Source organism: Syngnathoides biaculeatus, chromosome 14, assembly GCF_019802595.1.
Source record: "Syngnathoides biaculeatus isolate LvHL_M chromosome 14, ASM1980259v1, whole genome shotgun sequence".
Taxonomy (NCBI): domain Eukaryota; kingdom Metazoa; phylum Chordata; class Actinopteri; order Syngnathiformes; family Syngnathidae; genus Syngnathoides; species Syngnathoides biaculeatus.
Window position 1 is genome coordinate 2,950,697 of NC_084653.1, and position 24,056 is coordinate 2,974,752.

The window sequence follows — 24,056 nt, forward strand, 5'->3', positions numbered from 1 at the left end:
GCCTACTGTACCTTCTTCACAGGTGCTGTTGGTGTCCATTGGTGATTGGGTCCTGAGAAAAGTCATAAAGAGGAAGTGTTGGTCCTCACCTTGCTGGGAAGGTCCCTACCAAGTCTGCTAACCACTCCCACGGTGATAAAGATAGCAGAACGTCCCACATGGATACATTTGTCTCACTGCAAGCCTGTGGCTCCCTTTTCATTCAACGACGAGTAGCGGTGGAAGTCCGGCTACAAAGGGTGGGGTAGCAATAGGCTGCCATGGTCTCAAACCTGTGAAGAATTCAGCTGATCCGCGCTTGAGCATGTTAGGTAAAGGAGAGGCACTATTGGGACTGCTGGCCTTGGTGCTGATCGGAGCATGGCTCCTCCGCACTGGCCAGTCTGGGACTGTGCGTGTTTGTCACTGGATCTATGGATATGAATCATCATGGAGCAAGGACAATCCCACCTCTCCAATGGACGCCAACGCCTGGTACTCTTATGTGAATATGGTGTCCCTCCGTGGACAACCAATGACAGATCAACAAGTGTGGTGAAGCTGGAACTACTCAGATGCCCCGTCATGAAAAGAAGTCTGCAGCAGCAACGAGTCCGACAATGCGAGAAATTCCACCAGCTGGTCCCAGACTTCATGCCAGGCCATGAGAGGATGCAGAGAGAAACCATCTGAGGTCTTCAGGACAGACCTGATCACCACCATGAAGGTGCATGACTCGTACCAGCTCAACGCAGAGGATTACTACATCCTGCCCGATCCATAGAAGCAGAAGCGAGAAAAAGGGTATCCATGTGCCTGTTAGCCCCCAGTCCATCCCGGAGCACGTGGCCCAGGTGCTAACTGACAAAAGCAAGGATGTCATGTTCTTCAGGCCCAAGAAGCTGATCCGCACATCTACCACCCTGGTCCTCAGTTATATGGACATCAGGACTTTGGCGGAGGGCATGTGTCACTATGGCCTCAACGAGGAAGACGTCACCTGGCTGCAGGTCATCAACAAGGAGTTTACAAGGTTTTCCCTTCTGGCACTGGATGAATTCACCATGGAGTGCTGAGCACCGTTGTCATAACTATATGACACACACTACAGAGACACAGTAGGGCCTTGGCATCGAGTCCAACGAGAATGTGGTGTGCGATGTGCCAGTTCCCCAACGGAGAGGATGACAACGAGATGGTGTTTTGCAACAAGTGCAATATCTGCATCCAACAGGTATCCTGCCAAAGTGCCAGTTGTGCCCGAAAACGGGCGATGCTATGAAGCCCACCCGCAGTGGAATCAAGTAGGTCCATGTCAGCTGTGCCTTGTGGATCTCAGAGATGAGCAACCAACACCACCAACGTGTCGCACATTCCCAGCAACAGCCTCCACTCCGGCCTGGAGAGACCATCATTACTATAAATAAAATAAAGAGAACATGGCCGCACTCGGCCTCATCCCTTTTCCCTCGTCGTCCCCCTCGTCGTTGCAGTCATCCTTGTGTCTTGTTCGTCAATGTGACCCACAGGAAAAATGTGTCAACGTCTGCAAGATGAAATTGCGAGAGATGGAGGGGGTCTTCTACCAGTTTGTGGACGCCAAGGAAGTGGGCCGTCACCTCAAGATGACACCCAAGACAGTTGACTTCCTGTACCAGTACTAGAAGCTGAAGCACAAAGCTAACTTCAACCAGCTGCTGCTCATGCCTAAGAAGGACGAGGAGGACACCCTGGCCAGATGTGAACACGAGGTGTTGCTGAGATGACTGCAGCTATTCACGAACCCCTGCCAAGACCTGGAGAGGGTGTGCAACCTGACTTGCATGGTGATGAAGATGTAAAGACTGTTGTTTGGAAAACTATGAGCAATGGAGTGCAGGACAATGGCCTGACTTTAAATGGACAAGGACTCTGCACTGTCACCAGCAGAGCTGAAGAATCTCTTCTGTGTTTGCCCTTATATGCCATGGGGCGCCAAAGACTGCATGACTGTCCCAATCACCAGCGAGAGTTACATCTCTAGTCATGGCTTCCACTGTCAGTGGAGGCTGTGTCCTTACCTCGACATTAACCGTTCCCTTTCTCCTACGTGTTTACCGACTCCAGTACCAAGAACATCTACACCTGACTTTCTTGGGCTGCTGTATACCCACACTTGATGGGTTCAGAAATGAGCAACGATGTTCACCCACTGTTTATTTATTATTATTATTATTATTATTATTATTATTACTATTGGTCCTAATTCACCTCCGGACCTTGGTATTTTGTTATGATGAAGTTCCTTATCTGTAATTACTGTTCTGGGTTTGTTCTGCCTTCTCATAATGTGTATAATCCCACATTTGAAATCTATGATGGTTTGAGCAAGGTCAAATGTTTTTATGAACTATGCCCTTCTACAACAAGTAGACCGTGATTATATGCAGGTACAGAACTTTCTGAAAATGCAACAGCCTTCTGATGTCCCCACTCGTATTTCCAAAATGATAAACAGGAGGGAAATGTTAAAGAAATCATTCATATGTTCTCATTTTGTACATACCGTAGTTGGTTACACATCACCACCCAACTTCTACCTTTGAACTCATTGTCTTGGAAACAGATGTCATCAATCTAACAGATTTAATCAATCAAACAGTCACACGCACTCACACACACACTCATCATGTGATTCACTGAATAAAAAGAAGCTGCAAGGGGACACAAGTTGGAGTTGGTTGGAAGCAGGGAGAAGTTCTGTCGCTCCCCTTGCAGCAAGTAAAACTTGAAGCCTTGTCTGTTCGCCTTCTTTTAATAGAGAGTCAAGCTTTTTAAAGCTGACAACCACCATGAAGGTGCACAACTCATACCAGCTCAACGCAGAGGATTACGTCCTGGCCGATCCATAGAAGCAGAAGCGGGAAAAAGCGTGTCCAGGTCCCCGTTGGCCCGCAGTCCATCCCGGAGCCCGTGGCCTGGGCACTAACCGACAAAAGCAACAAAGTCAAGTTTGTCAGGCCCAAGACGTTGATCTACAGGTCGGCCACCCTTGCCCTCAGTTATGTGGACATCAGGACTTTGGCGAAGGACATGTGTCACTACGACCTCAACGGGGAAGACGTCATCAACGAGGAGTTTGCAAGATTGGCCCTTCCGCCACGGGATGAATTCGCCATGGAGTGCTCCTTGGAGGAGTTTGAGTGCCATTGTCATAACATGACACAAACTACCGAGACACAGTAGGGCCTTGGCATCGAGTCCAATGAGAATGTGGTGTGCGACGTGCCAGTTCCCCAACAGAGAGGATGACAACGAGATGGTGTTTTGCAACAAGTGCAATAACTGCGTCCACCAGGTATTTTGCCAAAGTGCCAGTTGTGCCCGAAAACAGGCGATGCTATGAAGCCCACCCGTAGTGGAACCAAGTGGGTCCATGTCAGCTGTGCCTTGTGGATCCCAGAGATGAGCAATGGCAACCCGGAGAAGATGGAGGCCGTCACCAACGTGTCGCACATTCCCAGCAACAGGTGGGTGCTCAACTGCTGCCTGTGTAAAGAAAAAATGGGAAACTGCATCCAGTGCTCTGCCAAAAACTTCCGCCTTGCCTTCCACGTGACCTCCACTCTGGCCTGCAGATGACCATCAGAACGACAAAGTATTTCAATGCACAGTCACTGTAGCGTGGACTCCACTGATATTTGATGATGCCACGGGCACGCAACTTCTGCTGCATGGCTCACCCACTCAGCTCGCTTCAATGTCCGCACGAGGCTGTGACACTGACCCTCACCAATCATGGACAGCCAGATCGGGCGTTCGGAGAGTTCCAGAGTGACAATAAAGAGGACATGTGGCCACCCTGGCCTCATCCTTTCGGCTCGTCGTCCCCCTCGTCGTTGCAGTCATCCTTGTGTCTTGTTCGTCAATGTGACCCGCAGGAAAAGCGTGTCAATGTCCACAAGATGAAATTGCAAGAGATGGAGGAGGTCTTCTACCAGTTTGTGGAGGCCGAGGAAGTGGGCCGTCACCCAAGATGGCACCCAAAACAGTTGACTTCCTGTACCAGTACTAGAAGCTGAAGCATAGAGCTAACTTCAACCAGCTCCTGCTCATGCCAAAGAAGGATGAGGAGGACACCCTGGCCAGATGTGAACACGAGGTGTTGCTGAGATGACTGCAGCTACTGATGCACCTCCGCCCAGACCTGGAGAGGGTCTGCAACATGACTTGCATGGTTATTAACATGAAACATTCCATGTGGCAAGTTCAGGAGCAGATCTTCCAGCGCCAAGTCCGGCTCATAGACCAAGAGCTCCTCAGCAGTAATGCATCAGAACGGGATCTGCAGAGTCTCTTCTCTTTAGACCAACTGAGCTCTCAGCGGTCTCAAACTTGGACCCCATGGAACCACTCGGAACACAAGACTAAACGACGATCAAAGCAGGACGAGGAGAAATCTCGTGAAAAGGAAAGAAGCTCAGACTCACTGCCGGTATCTGAGGACAACACCAGAACCCTTGAGGCCAAACCCTTGGAGGTCATTGAGTTGGATCGCGACTCCAGATGTTCAAACCACCTTAATGACAACCTTGTGCTTCGCCACGTGAAGTCCCAGAAGCAGGAAGTGACCGCTCAGGAAGGCGTTTGTGTGAGACTGCACTGGAAAACCATTCGGATTGAGGCCCTGGTGCCAGAACAGCAGCGTGAAAAACAGCTGAAGCATGAGGACTGGTGTTGGACTGAAATTTTAGATGTCTCCACCGGAGCCCTGGAGTGTCGCTTTCACTCTAAGGCTCTGGACAAAACCATTTCCATCCAACTGGTAGACATTAGATAATCGGACAATGGAGAAACCAGAATAAGCAGGAAATGGGTTGTGTTGAAGCAAGAGATCATGCAGGATGGGACCACAGTCAGCGCTGCCTTTGACAACACAAGAGACACGGGCTTTGTGGGCACCACCATGGGAACTTTGTGGTACATAGACTGGTCGGACCACAGCAACTCCCGGATGGTCAGGGACCACAAAGAAAAAGGTGAATGATTTGGCCTTGCAGATGGATGAGACCCACTTTGCCACCTGCAGTGAAGACAGCAGTCTGAGGGTGTAGTCCATCTCCAGTAATGATCTGGTGGTGCATTTCCAGGTGCTCAACCAGTTATGCACCTGTGTTTGTTGGAGCCCTTTCCGTGTCTGCAGTGTGTGCGCGTACCGGCGGGATACAGCGACGGCACCCTGCGCATCTTTTGGCTCGCCACCTCTGAAATGGAGAGGAAGCAACATTCCCATCGTGTTGCTGTCACTGCTGTCCCGTACTCTGCCAACAGTGACGTGATCCTCTCTGTTGGGAAAAAATGGTCTCATGGCTGTCAGTTGTGCCCTGGATGGATCAACCATCCACAATTTCAGGGACCACAAAGCGGCATCCATCACCACCACCCAGTGTGTTTGTGAACAGTGTAAGTACTTTGGACTGGTGGGGAATGAGCTGTGGCTGGCTGCCAGCGTTGACAGGTGGGTCAGTGTGTGGGCAGCTGAGTGATTCAAATGCAAGTGTAGTTTACTGGACTGGCTCACATTTCCTGCACAACCGTATTGCCTGCCCTGTTGGGGAACACTTCCCTCATTATGTCCTTGGTTGGACAGGGGTTCCCCAAGGAGGTTCCATCTCCAGCTGAAGAAATCACCATCCCTGCTGACGTCACTCTGGAGAAAGTGCCGACACACGTCATGGACTACTCAGAAAAAGAGCAGAATGATGGGACACTGAAAGCAGAGATCCTCAAGAGTTCCTGCGGGGAAAAAGTCAGATCTGGTTCGGGTAGCTCAATGGAAACCATTCTCCCCATCACAAACCACTTTTTTTTAGATTAAGACATGTGTCGAGTGTTCTACAAGGAATCTGAAAAACAGAGCTGTTCTACTACGCACAGAAAGCGGTCTTCCACAACAGCACCTCTCTGTATGACCCCCGAAAACAAACAGTTCATACCTCAGTGTGTCAAAGCGCTAGCAGTGGCACCGGATAATAAGATGCAAGACTCCCCCAGATCAAAATACCAAGAACAACAATAACACCAATAGTTGAAGTGTATTTAGAATGGCCAGGGATCTTGACAATAGCCACCGCCGAAGGATTGGCCAGGGCTTTTTCTAATCGTTGGATCAGTGTCAAATGTGAAATAGGAGTACCTTTGGATGTTTTAAAGTCATTCCGCTTCCATGCAGACAGGTCCAACACTGCAAGCGAGACAGCGTAAATTGAGTCAGAATAGACAGTGACAGATTGTCCGCCATGAGTGCAGTTTTTTGGATAACTTTGGCAAGCCCAGCTGCAAACCTAGTGCATTCAGGTCTTTTGGCCTTAAGTGGATCAAGTGAAATGGTACAATACATCAGGACATGACGCTTTCCATTCCTCTTCTGATATGAAGTAGCATTCACAATGGTAGATGTGACAGTAACATCAAAGTGAAATGGGATGGTGTAATTCAGGGCAGGCAGAAATGCTGCTGGTGCGAGATGATGTACAAGGGTGGTATAGATAGAGTCTAACTCCGCTGACCACACCAATTTGGCAGCGAGGTTTCTGTAACCTTGGTCTTTCACCATGTGTCTGAGGGGAGCGGTGCGATCTGCAAAGCATGGACGATAGTGTCCGCTGTAGTTGCACAAACCAAGAAAAGCAAGCATCTCCTTCACTGTGTCAGGACGTTTGTGCTGTAGAATAGAATAATGATGCTCTGAGGACACAGTGGATCCTTTACTCTATCCAACAAGGTCACCTGTCTACAACAAACCTGAAGCTTCTTTTTGGACGCTTTCAATTCCAGCTCATGCAAATGAACCAAAACAAGTTTGGTTAGTGACAAACACAACTCTGCTGTTGGGGCTGCCAACAGGAAATCATCAACATACATCAGGAGTCTACATCTGTCTAGGACTTGTAGATCCTGCAGCAATGATTTAAAACATAAATTTTTTGAAGCCTTGTGGCAACCCGCTGGATTGCAAATTGTGTCCATGATATCTGAATGCAAACAACTGTCTACACTCTGGTGCGAGTGGGACATAGAAGAATGCATTTGCCAAATCAATCGCTGTGAAGTATTCCAAATCAGGTGTGATGGTAGACAACATTCTGTGGGGGTCTGGTACAAGTAACAATGGTGTGGTCGTTACATCATTAATGGCTCTCAAATCATGCGCCATACGATAAGTGTAAACATCTGCTTTTAGAACTGGCCTGAGTTGTGTAAACCACAAGGAGGGGGATGTTTCCAGGACTCCAGATTGCCACAGGCCAGTGAGAGTGTCCTCCATCCCCTTGTTAGCAGGCGGACGCCAAAGATATTGAGGTCTGTAAACACGAGATCCTGGAAAAACAGTGATTTTAATGTCTGGGGTCTTAGTACAATGTCCAACATCAAAGGGTCCAGAGGACCAAACTGATTTAGGCAGTTCGTTAACAGTGACCCGGCGTCGTCATGGTCAGAGTCGTCATGTCCGTGTTCTCTAGTTAGGGTCTTGTGTTCTAATATGGTCATATTTGTTGTCGGAGGTGCGTCAGGAACAATGATGTGGTATGCATTTGCAGATTTGGAGATCTGTACGTGAGGGAGTGGTGTGTCCTCCCAGTCATTCATCTGAGTCAGTCGTTTCACCATAGGTCGCAGTTGCTGGGCCTCTTGTCCTGGAGACAGAGCGAGTGAAATGTGGGTTACTCTTCCTGCATTTTGAACCATGTCATTTGATCTGGTGTAAGAGAGCAGGATGCCGCTACACCCTCTCTTGCTGCGCATATAAGTGTGGATGTAATGTCCCAAGCATCACCCTGTATGCATGTAAAGTTTTTCATGTATGTTAAATCGTGGTTGCGGTCATAGTATAGTGTGCAATGGTATGGATCTAGTGGAGGCAGGTAAGCCCTAAAAGTGTTTAACCAGGGCTTCCATAACTGAAATTGATGTATCAGACCAGGATTGAGTGGTGTTTCCGGTTCAAGTCGGGGCCAATAAATGTCCACAGTTGGCGTTGGTTCACTCTCAGGTGTCTTAAGCCATTGTCCAGAGTGGTAGACAGTGTCATCTGATGGTATTATCTGTCCATTTGGTAAAAAAAACAACACGTCCTTCAGAGCCCCATAAGATGTAGGCACATGCCTTAATCAATAGGTCATGTCCCAACAATTTCACTGGTGTTTGTGGTGAATGTACAAACGAATGGTGGAAGGTCTGTCCAGCCAAGATTGTCGGTAGGGGTTGAGTCCATTGCAGGGCCTGTTGAGTCCCTGAGAAGTCCATCAATTGCACAGTGTGTTGTGACAATAAAGTGCCCGGGAGCAAGATGTTGAGTGAGGAGTGTGTTGCTCCTGTGTCAACGAGAGTGTTCACTTTTCGCCCCACAACAGAGATGAGGATCATGGCACTTGCATCGCACGACCCCTGGCTTCCGGGCATCCCTGGGGTGCTGTCCAACCTGCTGCCAAGGTGGGGCGCCAAAGCTGTCATTTCTGCCTCAACCTTGGCCCCCTCAGTTGTTGGACCAGCCACCACACCCTCGCATAGGATCTTGAGGTGGAGGAGCTGTAGGACAATCTTTAATCCAGTGATCCGGAGAACCACAACCAAAACATCCTTGATCACGTTGATGTTGTTGCACTCTCCCCCGGCCTTCTCCACGCCTTCCTGGGTATCCACCCCGGCTATTACCCCGGAAGCCACCTGCCTGTCTAGGTGGTTGTGCCTGCCAAAAATTACATCTGGTTTGGGTGGACTTTTCCATCTTATCTGCTTTCTATTTGTAATTTAAGAAGTTGTTTTTGGAGTTTAGCAATTTCATTATCCTCATTTTGTTGTTGGCTTCAATAAATTTTGAGGTGATGCAGTAAGTGTCATCAAAATCTAGGCTCATCTCCAGACAGGAGGTCAGGGTTAGCTTTAAGAGTGATCTGTACTGGTTCAGGGTGACATCCAGTCGATTCAGTCCAAAGTTTAGTATACTTAGCCAAGTGCATAAGTGGGTTGTTCAACATTGGGGAAAGAAGTGGGTGCGGCTGTATCAGGAGTGGGGAACCTCTCTCTGACACCAGGGGCCAGACGCTCGAAGCGTGCCTTCAATGTAGTTCCATTGGGTACGTTAAGTGTGCCCGCAGCTGTCTCGATTTCTCGTTGTTCAATACTAGTGCATGACCGAGAGGCTGCTTGTCTCCAGTCTCCCATGCCGAATGTATACACCTGTAAAGGTCCACAAAACTAGACAGCCATGCATTACCACCAGAAGAGAGACAAGGCAAGCGAGCATTAAGTAAGAAGTCTCTACCATAGGCTTCATTGTAAAGCAAAGCAAAGCAAAGCAAAGGAAATTTATTTTTGTAGTGCATTTCATACATGAGGTAACTCAATGTGCTTTCCATGATTAAAGGCATTTGAAAACAAAGAAAACAAATTTAAAATGGGATAAAAACAATATAAATGACAAACACAATATTAAAAAAAGACAATTAATACCACATACAGTGCAAGTAATATGATCAAAAAGTGGATATATTCTTTATTTGTTTAGTTTTCAACCTTTTTGCGTTTTGTTGAGAGTGTAGGTCGAGAGCATAGGATGGTGGTGTGTGGGATGACTTTGGTAGCGGGTAGGAAGATTAAGAAGACAAAGGTAGAGCAGAGAATCAGGTGGTGGAAGTTGAGAAAGGAAGAATGTTGTGTGGCCTTTCGGAAAGAGGTGAGACAGGCTCTAGATGGAGAGGAAGAGCTCCCAAAAAGACTGGAATACTACTGCTAAGGTACTCGGAGAGGCAGGCAGGAGAGTACTTGGGGTGCCCTCTGGTAGGAAAGGGGAGAAGGAGACTTGGTGGTGGAACCCCAAAATACAGGAAGTCATCCAAGGAAAGAGATTAGCGAAGAAGTGGGACATGGAGAGGACTGAGGAGAGGCGGAAGGAATACATTCAGACGTAGGGCAAAAGTAGAGGTGGCGAAGGCTAAACTGCCTAAACATGGATACTTTAGTCCACTTCTAATTTGAGAAAACATATTGCGCTAAGTTGGAGATGTTTGTATTGTCGTTTTGAAATTGCATGTGGCCACATTAGGCCTATTTTATACTTATAAATCACTGTAAAACATGCTTCTTTGGGGATATGTGCGAATATGTAATTTTTAATCTCTCTCTGTCTCTCGGTCACGCATTTGCATGGACTCTCTGTCACGCACACACTATCAATGTGTCTGGTCAACAAACAGGTTCTTTATTCAGTCATTTAGGTGAATAAGGCAAATAATGTTTCTGTAGAGTCCACTGCATGTGTTGATGGATGGTCAATAACATGGTACAGATTAATGCTAATTTAAAATACTGGCTCACACAGCCAAGTTATTGTTCTCAACATTGTTTTTACTGAATCAAAGCAAGTCATTGAAATCCATCACAAAAGTCTTTACTTTTGATCAAAAGCCTTTATGTATCACTATAACAACAAGCTAAGTAAGATCTCCTTTGTGCAAAAACATAAAATGAATGTAAAGTACCAGCATCCTAATCACGAGTTGTAAAATTAGCCATTTTGCTCAGTCACAGTTATCAACAGGTAAGCAATCTTCATTGTTAAAGCTAAGTGAGGTGAAAAGTGCATTATCACGACATAGTGAATGTGAAATGAGTGAACCAAAATTACGTATTATATAATGCAAACGTCCTATTGAGAGCACTGGTCGTCTGAAATATTTCTCAACATTCTCGTTAGCACAAGAGGAGGATCGACCTCCCACCTTAGTCTCAGTGTTCAACACAAACATATTGGTGGTAGAGGAGGAGCAGAGGAAGGTATGGATTCTGCATGCTGGAGCATGATTTATGACATTTTAAGGTCAAGGACCCTTGTTTTGGCTAATCTACAGTGAAGAAAATAAGTATTTGAACACCCTGCTATATTGCTAGTTCTCCCATTTAGAAATCATGGAGGGGAAATTTTCATCATACGTGCATGTCCACTGTGAGAGAAATAATCTAAAAAGAAAAATCCAGAAATCACAATGTATAATTTTTTAACAGTTTATTTGTGTTATACAGCTGCAAATAAGTATTTGAACACCTGAGAAAACCAATGTTAATATTTGGTACAGTAGCCTTTGTTTGGAATTACAGAGGTCAAATGTTTCCTGCAGTTGTTCTCTAGGTTTGCACACACTGCAGGAGGGCCCACTCCTCCACACAGATCTTCTCTAGATCAGGCAGCTTTCTGGGCTGTCGCTGAGAAACAGAGTTTCAGCTCCCTACAAAGATTTTCTATTTGGTTTAGGTCTGGAGACTGGCTAAGCCACACCAGAAACCTTTATATGCTTCTTACGGAACCACTTCTTGGTTTTCCTGGCTGTGAGCTTTGGGTCATTGTCATGTTGAAAGACCCAGCCACGACCCATCTTCAATGCTCTGACTGAGGGAAAGAGGTTGTTCCTCAAAATCTCAATACATGGCCGCGGTCATCCTCTCCTTAATACAGTGCAGTCATCCTGTCCCATGTGCATAAAAACACCCCCAAAGCATGATTCTACCATCCCCATCCTTCACAGTAGGGATTGTTGGTAGGATTGGCTGATTTGTGCTGACATTTGACCTGATTGATCTGTTTCGGAGGGGTTGTGAGGTTGCCAACCACATCAAACAGTGCGAATGTTGTTGAGGTTCTTACTGATGATTTCAAAAAAGTGTTGCTGTGTAACCCTGACTAACTCTTGGTTAAAATTAAAAAGACACTGTCTGTCGAGGGGTGGAACGGTGGCCTCACATTTCTAAGGCCCGTTACCACCTGTTTGGAGTTTGCATGTTCTCCCCATGCCTGTGTGGGTTTTCTCTGGGCCCTCCCACATCCCAAAATCATGCATTAATTGGAGACTCTAAATTACCCCAAGGTATTATTGAATGCGACTGGCATCTGTCTTCCTGTGGCCTGCGATTGCCTGCCAATCAGTTAAGGGTGTATCCTGCCTCCTGCCCGATGACACCTGGAATTGTCTCTGGTATTCTCGGAACTATTGTGAGGATAAGAGGCTCAGAAAATGGATGGATGGTGTTCTTTGATTTTTTTTAATTATTTTCTAGTTATGTCAGGGTTAGGGTTCTGTTTGCTGTTATTTGATAAGTGGAGTCGTCCTGTCCCGTGTGCATAAAAACAACCCAAAGCATGATGCTACCACCCCATGCTTCACAGTAGTGATTGTGTTCTTGGGATGGAACTAATCATTCATCTTCCTCCAAACACGGTTAGTGGAATTATGACCAAAAAGTTTCACTTTGGTCTCATCCGACCACAAAACATTCTCCCATGACTCCTCGTATCAACCAAATTGTCATTGGAAAACTTAAGACGGGCCTTGACATGTGCTGGTTTAAGCAGATGAACCTTCCGTGCCATGCATGATTTCAAACCATGACGTCTTAGTTCATTACCTAAAGTCATTTTGGAAACGGTGGTCCCAGCTCTTTTCAGGTCATTGACCACGTCCTGTCGTGTAGTCCTGGGCTGATTTCTCACTTTTCCACTCCGATTGAGATTAACCTTTATGTTTAGCTTCTTCCATTTTCTAATGATTCCTCCAACAGTGAACTTTTTTTCACCAAGGTGCTTGGCAATTTCTCCATAGCCCTTTCCAGCCGCGTGGAGTTCTACAATTTTTCTCCGGTGTCTTTGGACAGCTCTTTGGTCTTGGCCATGTTACAAGTTTGAGTCTTACACCCTGTACATCCTGAACTGGTTGCCAGCCAATCACAGGGCACATAGAGACAAACAGATTGTCTTTATGCAGCTAACGACCGCATACAGGTGCATCTGATTCGGGATAATACATGGAGTGGAGGTGGACTTTTAAAGGCAGACTAAAGGGTCTTTGAGGGCCAGATTTCTGGCTGACAGACAGGTGTTTAAATACTTATTTGCAGCTGTTTTACACAAGTAAATCGTTAAAAAAAAATCATACATTGTGATTTCTGGATTTTTCTTTTTAGATTATCTCTCTAACAGTGGACATGCCTCTACGATGAAAATTTCAGTCCCCTCCATAATTTCTAAGTGGGAGAACTTGCAATACAGCAGGGTGTTCAAATACTTATTTTCTTCACTGTAATAGTATGAATGACTTTCTTAGTCAGTGAAACAATCATGGAGGCCAGACAGTAAAGCACATTATAATTAAGGTGTTTATGCTCACCCATCGTAGGAGCAAATGGTAATGCTGTCTCAAGACTCTCCTTTGTTTACTGACTCCTGAACATGTTTAAATGTTTTTTTTTTTTTTTTGAAAATGTGCTGTAAGTCACTCTCTTTCAAGCTTGTCATTTGAGAAACCTTTTAGAGAAGGTTGTCAAGGTTCACTCCTGAGAAAAGCACACGGTCACATCTAAAAAAATGTTGGCACAGACGATAACATGTCCTGACACCCGTGACTTTCAAGGAGAATGTGCTTAAAGGTCCTTGGCTACATTCATTCATGGCTTCTTCATAGTTTCTTAGTTTAAGATTGCCCAAGACGATGTCTGGTCCTGGCTCTTGTTGTCCTGTCATGCTCAACGTTATCAATGGTTGTGAAGACACTATTAATGCCCATTACAAACCACTTATTCATCATGTTCAATGATGTATTGTAATGTATGATGTAATCGTGTAACAATCACATTGTACAGTTTGTTGTTTTTATTGGATTTATTGGTATTTGTTTTTTATTTTGCTTTAAAAGAATATGTTCTTAATTGCATTATCGGGATAAATAAAGGTTTGATAAATGTAATCATCTTAGTGTTCAAAGATCATGTTATTTAAACTGCATCTTATAGCATTTTCCATTTATTGTCACATTTAATTGGAGTCAAGAGAAATGTTGTGTTTTGGGTAACAATAGCTCATCTGTAAAGGACATGAGCTTTTGGGCAGAAGGATCATTGTTGAAGTCCCACAGTGGACAAAACCTTGAATGATAACAAGTTGTTGGAGTTGTTGTCTCCATTGTTACGGCTTTCGAGGTGGTCTTGAGCAAGGCACAGACCAAACCCCACCTAGCTTAAACAGTAAGCTATCCTTGCACAACCCTCTCCCCTTGCATGCCTTTATACGGTATGTGCGTGAACTGGTTTTCTTGGTGGTATGCATTGAATCAAATTTTCTTTGAAGTGTAATAAACCAACACACATACACTGCTTATCCTCAGTAGGGTTGCAGGTGTGCTGGGGCCTGTCTCAGCAAGCTTGAGGCAAGAGGCACGGTACACCCTGAACTGGTTGCCAGTCAATCGGACTGCACATAGAAACAACAATCACCATTCACACACACATTCACACCTGCAGATATTTTGAAGTTTTCAATTAACCTATCATGCATGATTTGGGATGTGGGAGCAAACGAAACTATCACACAGACATACTGTACACACATACTGTACTTACACTTAGTTTAATATTGTATTGACTGTAAACACGACTACTTTAAGTAGTGTTTAAGTGTGTGCTTTTGGCCTTTGTGAAACAGTTGACCAGTGCCGGCCTTTTTTAAATCCTTTCTTCTTGGCTTGGTTTGAACTTGGCCACAACTCTCTTTGTAGATGATCTTGAGGCAACAAACTGTAACTCATCTCAAACAATTTTGTCTTGGCAACAGGTATGTACACAGACACCACCATGACTTTATGTAATGTACATCTTGCTTAAAAGTACATATAGCCTGCATCCTCTTGCTGCAGCAGAATACTGAATGGTTTTCTTGCAGTTTGTACATCTGTGTGTTTGTGTGTGGTCATCTGGACATAAAGAACAGCTCCATTGTCTCCATTGAAAGGTGAGGGGGACCGGGGACCTGAAAAGCACCTCTCATCCAAACCCCCGGCTACACTTGACATGCAGGGGACAATTCCCTAGGCAAAGATTGAAAAGTGCTGGCCAGCTGAGCAGGACACTCAGAAAAGAGGAAAGCAAAAGAAACAGAGCCTTGAGCGTTAGGGAGTTAGGGTAAACAGAGAGTGTAAAGAATGGGATATACAGAGAGGGCAGTCGAGTGCGATTATTACCAATATGCAAATAATTCAAAGAAAAGGCTTTTGTCGCGTGGAAAAAAATGTTTGGAGTTGAAAGGAAATGACATTAGATTCAAATAATAAAATATGACACTTGGGGAGGTAGGTGGCAGAATTAGAATGGCTTGGGATTTTCAAAAGTACATCTATAGTCGAGGGCATGCTATGAGAGGAATACCAAAGCTTAGTGAACAAAGAGGAGAGGGCCGAGTCACCCTGCCTCACAGATTTTCACCACACTGGCCACTCAAATGGCAACTACAACCGCTTGCTTGTCAAGACAAACATTTCGATGGAAGTAGAAAAAAATCTAAGACATTTGCATGGGTATAAAATTATTTGCACAAACATTTAATATTTAAACATTTCAAGCATTGTGAATATTAGAAAACTTTTTTGAGCTTGTTTTACAAGAATAATAAATAAAATCATCAGGATAAGTGGTACGGAAAATGAATTGATGATATCTGTTAATGGGTAAGATTAGCATTTAGGAAAAGTAACTGTGTTTAACCGTAGAATACGTGTTTTTTTTTTAAACATCAGTATATTACAATGATGTTTTTTGCTTTTTGGTGTTTTTAGCTTACGGCCATGCTACGCCTGATCTCGTCAGATCTCAGAAGCTCAGCGGGTTTTGGCCTGGTTAGTACAGTGGTACCTCGGTTTTCGAACGTCTTGGTTTTTGTACAAATCGGTTTTCGAAATAAATTGTTAAGATATTTTTGCTTTGGTTTTCAAACGAAAATCGGTATTCGAACACCACAATCAGCTGACCCAAGATGATTTGTTATTGAGAGATTTGAAACTGTTGTTTTGCATTGCTTTTTTCTTTTGTTCCATTAACCCTACCTCTAGTTGCAAGTTAATTTTTTTTCACATTATGTACTTTCTGTGCAAATAAAAAACCATTTGTTTTTTTCCCCCTCAATAATGCTTGTTTAAAGTTATACTGCACTTTTGTTAGTAAGAAAAGGTTTACAAGGCTGGGGGCTGAGTCGCTACAGATACGGCAATGTACTCCCAGCCGAGCATACTCTACTAGGCTAAAGTATACATTTTAAGGAAAAAATAAATAAATTTCTTAGATGATTTAATTATATAAACTCTTTAAACTATACAAGTGTGTCTACTATGCAATTTATTGTCAGGAAAAGCTAAAAAAAATCAATTAAAAAAAATAGCTTTTAGGCTTGGAACGCATTATTTCATTTCCATTCATTGTCACGGGAAATCGTACTTTGGTTTTCGAATGTTTTGGCTTTCAACCAGCCTTCTGGAACGGATTGTGTTCGAGAACCAAAGCACCACTGTACTTTTTTTAGATGGGAGACCGCCTGGGAATACCAGGTGCTGTAAGCTTCTCTCCCCGCCAAAATACAGAGGGGTTGCGTCAGGAGGGCATCTGGCATAAAACCGTGCCAAATAAATATGCGTTCATCTAAGATGACATGCTGTGATGACCCCTAACGGGACAAATAGAAAGGAAAGAAGATTACAAAAAATGTACCTTAGCTTAAAGGAAGTCTCTCCCCAAAATTCATCCGTAAAATAAACCCTCCAATGTGAAGTAATATTATTATTACATATATTTTTGACTTTAATTGATAAAAAAAATTGAAAAGAAAGGACATTTTTGAAATCCAAGCAAAATCTGGATATGTGCTAGCTTTCACAGCCAGACCGGGAAGAAACATTCTTGACCCGCCCCTGATGTCACCAGTGCTTAGAATTACAGACCCTTCGTTCTAGTTAAGCCAAGATGCCGACGTGTTCTGCACCAAACTGCAACAAAACTGAGAAAACTCACCCAAATTTGTCCTTATTTAACCTTCCGTGGGGTCAACCTGACAGGATAAAGCTGTGGCTGTCGCAGTTGAAGCTCGTTCATCAGCCGGGGAAATTTGCACACATCTAATCATTACTGGTTATTAGCCGCTTAGCTATAGCCTCTCGTGCTGGTACTGTATAAGCAACAACATAGTTTATGAGGTGGCACGGTGGCGCAGCTGTTCAATCCCAGACCTCCGTGTCTGGAGTTTGCATGTTCTCTCCGTGTCTGTGTGTGTGTAACTCGCTTCCGCCCGTTGACAGCAGGGATCAGCTCCAGCACTCCTGCGACCATTGTGCGGCTAAGAAAATAGATGGATGGATATATACGTGTAAGCACACAACACTTCCCAGTTACTATTTACGGCAATGCGTGCGTGCAAACCCCCCTGCCCCCACTCCCGCCATCCCCGCCGCCGGTTGATCGCGAGAAGCTGGCTGCTTGAGAAGTACAACTTTGGGTAAAAAAGTCTTGCCACACCTACTGTATATTCTCTACATCTAAACCAACTCCTCAGAAAAGCATCAAACAAATCTCCACAGTTCATATAATGGGACTATTATTGTTCGTCGTCAGCGCCACGCCCCTCTTGAACACGTCAAGTTCCGCCTCTGTGTATTCTTCCTCAAACGCTTGAACATTGTACATTGTTATTTTTGTTTTGCCTGCTCAATGGCGGGAGTAGTAATAACACGGAACATCAACTGAAAGCTGTTATACTAGCTTTATTGGCTCTTAGCACACAACACTTCCCAGTTACTATTTATGGCGATGCGTGCGTCCAACCCCACCGCCAGTCGATCACGAGAGACTGGCTGCTTGAAAAGTAGAACTTGGGCTAAAAAAAAAAAAAAAGTCTGGCCACGCCTGCTGTATATTCTTTACATTTAAACCAACTCCTCAGAATAGCATCAAACAAATCTCCGCGGTCCATATTTATTATATATATATATATATATATATATATATATATATATATTATATATATATATTCACATTATTGTTCGTCGTTACAGCCACGCCCCCTCTCCAACACGTCGAGTTCCGCCTGTGTGTATTCTGGCTCAAGCGCACAGGCTTGAACATTGTACATCATGCTGTTTTTGTTTTGTTTGTTTGTAATTATTTTTCACAAACATCGGTCACAAAATGCCAGATAGCGGAAGGTCTATGTTCGGTGAAACACATCCACGAGCAATTGGGGGGAGTCAGAACAGGAAGCATTGCAGGCGTGGCGAACACTGACTGGCTGTCACTTTTCCTGTCGGGCTCATTGGAATGTCTGAGCGAGAGAGGAATTTCGATAATACTTTTCCAATTTAAAGATGTTTCTTGGTGAAATCTGTGAATAACTCTGGCATGAAGAGAAACATTGAACCCTCATCTACTAACTTTTAATGTGTGCTTCCACTCCTATAATTTTGGGAAGAGTCTTCCTTTAAGGTGGGGTTAGCCTTCATGGTATACTGTTTTGTTTTATAAATTATTTTTTATCTCATGGCATTTGGCCTACAACTTCAAGATTCTGCAAAATCATGCATCAAACAGGCTGTGTTAAAGGACAGAAAGACTCTGTTCAATTATTGTGCACATGATTTTCATTTTAGTCATAATTGGTAGCTGGGACTTTTTTATTCATCATTATTGTCACTGACGTCAGCGAGCCAGCATCTCTTTATGTAACTGAAACAAAACAATTTAGACTGATCTCTGCATTGGTGTTACTGTCACGGTTACATGTCATACAGGCTCGGGTAAAAAAAAAAAAAAAACATACAGATAGGTAGGGTCAAAAATGGTGGTGTCACCCAAAAATTATGTCAGACCAAGTTCCTTCAGAAAACCCCATAATGACACAAAAGGAGAAGGAAAAAAAAGTTGCCGCAAAGCACACCAAGTAAGAAATAAATTGACAACTCATTAGATAATCACAGTGCTCATTTTGTTACAGTTTATATTTTCATCTAAATAGTTAACATCAGGTGGCAGGTACCTCAGATGGAAAGCGTTGGCCTCACAGTTCTGAGGTCCCAGGTTCAATCCACATTCCAAAACCATGCAACATTAGTTGGACACTCTAAATTGCCTCTAGGTGTGATTGTGAATGCGACTGTTGACTGTCTCCTTGTGCCCTGCAATTGGCTGGCAACCAGTACAGGGTATACCCTGCCTCCTGCCCGATGACAGTCGTGATGATAAGCGGCTAAGAAAATGGATGCATGGATGGATGGATGGATAGTTAACATCATTGTGGAGGCAAAACAAAGTGATGAAGAAGGAAAACAATTGTTTTATCAATTCCTAAAGTTGAGTAAATGCTATAATTGAAATTTTTAAATTAGATTTTAGAATAGTTAAATTACAGGGTATGAGTAATAATATTAATAGAGACATTAAAATCAACAGATGTCTGAAGTGACAAAGTGCGAGGATGATTGTGCATGGTTGTTTTCCCGAGATGGTCATCAATTATGAATGCAAAAATGGTGAACAAAACCATCCATGTGAAAAAGGGTGCAACAAACAAAACAATATTTAGTTCATTCTAGTGTATTTTTTTCCCCCATCAGCATCATTCATTTCAATTTCTTTATACTTACGGTCATTCCATTTTCTGTTCTTTTCCTCAAACCAAACAACAAAGACAACATTCTAAATAATGGTGAAGTTGCTTTTTACTGACACCTACTGGATCCAATCGGCCAAGTAATCAGAGAAAGAATTGTGGAACTCCACAAGTTTAATACATCCTTGGGGGCAATTTCCTGATGTTTGAAGGTGGCCATTCATCTGTTCAAAGAATTATACACAACTACAAATATGAATGTTCAGCCATCACACTGCTCAGCACAGAGGCGGGAATGTGCAAGTCAACCTCAGAACAAACCTAAAGACCTTGTGAGGATGCTGGATGAAGTTGGTAAGAACGTGTCATTATCCACAGTGAAATGAGTCCTGCACCAACATGGGCTGAAAGTCCTCTAAAGCCATTACTCCTAAATAAACACAAAAAAAGAGACAGATTACAATTTCAAAAGACAACAAGAAAAAGATCTTAACTTCTGGAGACATGTCCTGTGGTCTGATGAAACTGAAGTGGAGGTGTTTGGGCATAATGACCAACATTACATCTAGAGGAAAAAGGCTGAAGCTTGTAGACCTGAGAACACTATGCCAACTATGAAGTATGGAGGTGGCAGCATTATGATGTGGGGCTGTTTTGCTACAGCAGGATTTAGATATTTTCTTAAAATAGACAGCATAATGAAGAAAAAACGTTACATGGAGACATGGCAAAATCTCAGCCAGGAAGCTTAAATTTGGGCACAAATGGGTCTTCCAAATGAACAATGACCCTAAGCTTAGTGTCCAAACAGTTAAAAAGTTGCTTGAGGATAATATCAATATCTTGGAGTGGCCATCAATAAGCCCTGATTTGAATCCCATCAAAAATTTGTGGGCATATCTGAAAAAGGCATGTACGAGAAAGGCAAAAGACAAAAAGAAAGACAAACCTGACTCAGTTACACCACTTCTGTCTGGAGGAATGGGCCAGGATTCCAGCAGAAGTAGTGTCAAAAGGTTATGGAAGGTTACCCAAAACGTTGGACCAAGTCATGCAGTTCAAAGGAAATGCAATTCGAAACTAAGAAAATGTCTGTAAACCTTTGACCACGAAGAAAATAAGAACAAAAAGGAAAGAAATGTCAACTTCTTAAAGAAATTGTCTCTCATTGCTGTGGCATTTTACAAAATCAAGTAATTTTGGTGATTCTGACAGGCCTGAAACAGGAGAGATTTAATCTGATTTGCCAGTGAGACAAAAAAAAAAAAAAAGAAATACGCTTTTGAACAGTGTATTTAAACTTTTGGCTTCTAGTGTATTTCTTATGAAGTTTTCCTATGTTTACATTCGGGCGATTACATTTTTCTTTACATTCATGCAAGTTCTCCAGTTCCGCTTACAGACTTATTATTTTCACCATGTGTGATGATGTATTTAACATTCTACTATATCACATTTTACAGGTTTTATCAGCTTCTATTTTTCGCTGTTTTAATCTGGTGTTTGCAACCAGGTTGGCATCACAATACCTTACCTGGATAAAGTTAAGTAAATTAAAAAATATATACGAAATCATGGAGGCGGTACGGTAGACTAACTGGTTAGAGCGATGGCCTCACAGTTCTGAGGACCGGGGTTCAATACCTGGCCCCACCTGTGTGGAGTTTGCAGGTTCCTCCCGTGCCTGTGTGGGTTTTCTCTGGGCAGTCCTGTTGTCTCTAAATTGCCTCTAGGTGCGATTTTGACTGTGAGTTTTGTCTGTCTCCGTGTGCCGTGTGATTAGCTGACAACCAGTTCAGGGTGTACCCTGGCTCCTGCCCGATGATAGCTTGGAAAGGCTCCAGCAGTGTCATGACCCTTGTGAGGATAAGCATCTCTGAAAATGGATGGATGGATGAAGAAGGAGGTTTTGACAAGAAGGTAGCAACTAACTTTCATATCTATGGTCCATCACAGGGATTTCCAGACTTTTTTTTTTTTTTACCCCAAGAGCTACTTTTCAAGCAACCAGCCTCTTGCGATCGACTGTGGGGGGGCACACACGCATCGCTGCGACGACCGTGGAGAAAGCAAAAGAGACAGTAAATGGGACGCCAGCTTGCTGGAATGCTGTTCACACTTGATCTCATACGTCACTGCACTGTTCTCTGTAAATGTGTGTGTCAGTAAAGTTCTTCCTCTTTCCGGTTCCATGGTAACTGAACTGAGCAGTGTATTTCTTCCTCCGTCAAAAGTTATTCCACGCGAGATGGCTGCGCCAACAAACGCACCTTTATGTGCATGCGATCGACGTATCTGCTACATCCGACTCAAGCAACGAGGTGGATGACAGGTTGACAGGTCTTTTTTTTTTTTTTTTTTGGCACGCCCTCACGCGATTGACCAAAACTGCCTTGATCGCAATTGACACATTGTGCACCCCTGGTCCAATATATCATCAAGAGATTTAAAGAATCTGGAGAGACCACTGCATGTAAGGAGCAAGGCCGAAAACCAACATTGAATGGCTATGACCTTCGATCCCTCATGTGGCACTCCATCAAAAAAATGACATCAATGTGTAAAGGATATCAATGCATGGGCTCATGAACACCTCAGAAAGCTATTGTCAGTAAACACTTCGGTGCTTCAGCCATAAGTCCAACTTCAAACCCTCCTATGCAAAGCAAAGCCATTAAACAACAACACCTATAAACGCCACCGGCTTCTCTGGCCTAAAATCTTAAACAGACTGATGCAAAGTAGAAAAGGGTACTGTGTCCACATTTCAAATTGTTCTTAGAAATTGTTGACGTTGTGTCCACCGGGCCAAAAAGGAAAAGAAATGTCCAAACTGCTTTGGATGTAAAGTTCAAAAGCCAGCATCTATGATGGTATGGGGCTGTGTTCATGCAAATGGCATGGGTAATGGCCCCGTCACACCATGACGTTCTGGCCAGCGTCCTATAGCATTTGAGGAAACGTTGGTAGTCGCCCATGGTCGCCGGGATAGCCCCAGAGTAGTGTTGTTTCCAGGCCAGTGAACGTCAATGATCACTGGGAATCGGCGGAGAACGCCAGTCCGGAAAAAAAGTTTTCAACATGCACAAAAGTTCTCACTGAGACCAGCGTTCATCTTCTTCTTCTTTTCCTTTCTGCTTGTCCCATGAGTGGTTGCCACAGCGTGTCATCTTTTGCCATCTTAGCCTATCTCCTGAATCTTCCTCTCTAACCCCAACTGCCCTCATGTCTTCCCTCACCACATCCATAAACCTTCTCTTTGGTCTTCCTCTCACTCTTTTGCCTGGCAGTTCCATCCTCAGCACCCTTCCACCAATATACTCACTCTCTCGCCTCTGAACATGTCCAAACCATCGAAGTCTGCTCTCTCGAACATTATCAGCAAAACATCCAACTTTGGCTGTCCCTCTAATGAGGTCATTTCTAATCCTATCCAACCTGCTCACTCCGAGCGAGAACCTCAACATCTTCATTTCTGCCCCCTTCAGTTCTGCTTCCTGTTGTTTCCTCAGTGCCACCGTCTCTAATCCGCACATCATGGCCGGCCTATCCACTGTTTTGTAAACTTTGCCCTTCATCCGAGCAGAGACTCTTCTGTCACATAACACACCAGACACCTTTCGCCAGCTGTTCCAACCTGCTAGGACCCGTTTCTTCACTTCCTTACCACACTCACCATTGCTCTGGATTGTTGACCCCAAGAATTTGAAGTCGTCCACCCTCGCTATCTCTTCTCCCTGTAGCCTCACTCCCCCCCCCCTCCACCTTTCTCATTCACGCACATATATTCTGTTTTACTTCGGCTAACCTTCATTCCTCTCCTTTCCAGTGCGTACCTCCATCTTTCTAATTGTTCCTCCGCCTGGTCCCTGCGTTCACTGCATATCACAATATCATCTGCGAACATTATGGTCCAAGGGGATTCCAGTCTAACCTCATCTGTCAGCCTATCCATTACCATTGCAAACAGGAAGGGGCTCAGAGCTGATCCCTGATGCACCTTAATTTTTTTCTGTCACACCTAAGGCACACCTCACCATTGTTCTGCTGCCATCATACATGTCCTGTACTATTTTAACATACTTCTCTGCCACATCAGACTTACGCCTGCAGTACCACAGTTCCTCTCTTGGTACTCTGTCATAGGCTTTCTCTAGATCCACAAAGACACAATGAAGCTCCTTCTGACCTTCTCTATACTTTTCCACGAGCATCCTCTAGGCAAATAATCCATCTGCGGTACTCTTTCTTGGCCTGAAACCGTATTGTTGCTCGCATATACTTATTCTGTCCTGAGTGTAGCCTCCACTACTCTTTCCCATAACTTCATTGTGTGGCTCATCAACTTTATTCCTCTATAGTTCCCACAAGTCTGAACATCCCCTTTGTTCTTAAAAATGGGAACTAGAACACTTTTCCTCCATTCTTCAGGTATCTTTTCGCCCGCAAGTATTCTGTTGAATAAATAAAAAAAAAAAAAACTCCACAGCCATCTCTCCAAATTGCTTCCATACCTCTACCAGTAAGTCATCAGGACCAACTGCCTTTCCATTTTTAATCCTTTGTAGTGCCTTTCTGACTTCCCCCTTAGTAATCATTGCCACATCCTGGTCCTTCACACTTGCCTCTTCAA

General features: G+C 44.1%; 1 pseudogene; it reads left to right on the plus strand.

Moving 5' to 3' along the window:
• The first annotated feature begins 304 nt into the window (after positions 1-304).
• LOC133512484 (protein Jade-1-like) overlaps positions 305-24,056 on the plus strand; it is a 47,051-nt pseudogene continuing 23,299 nt past the window's right edge.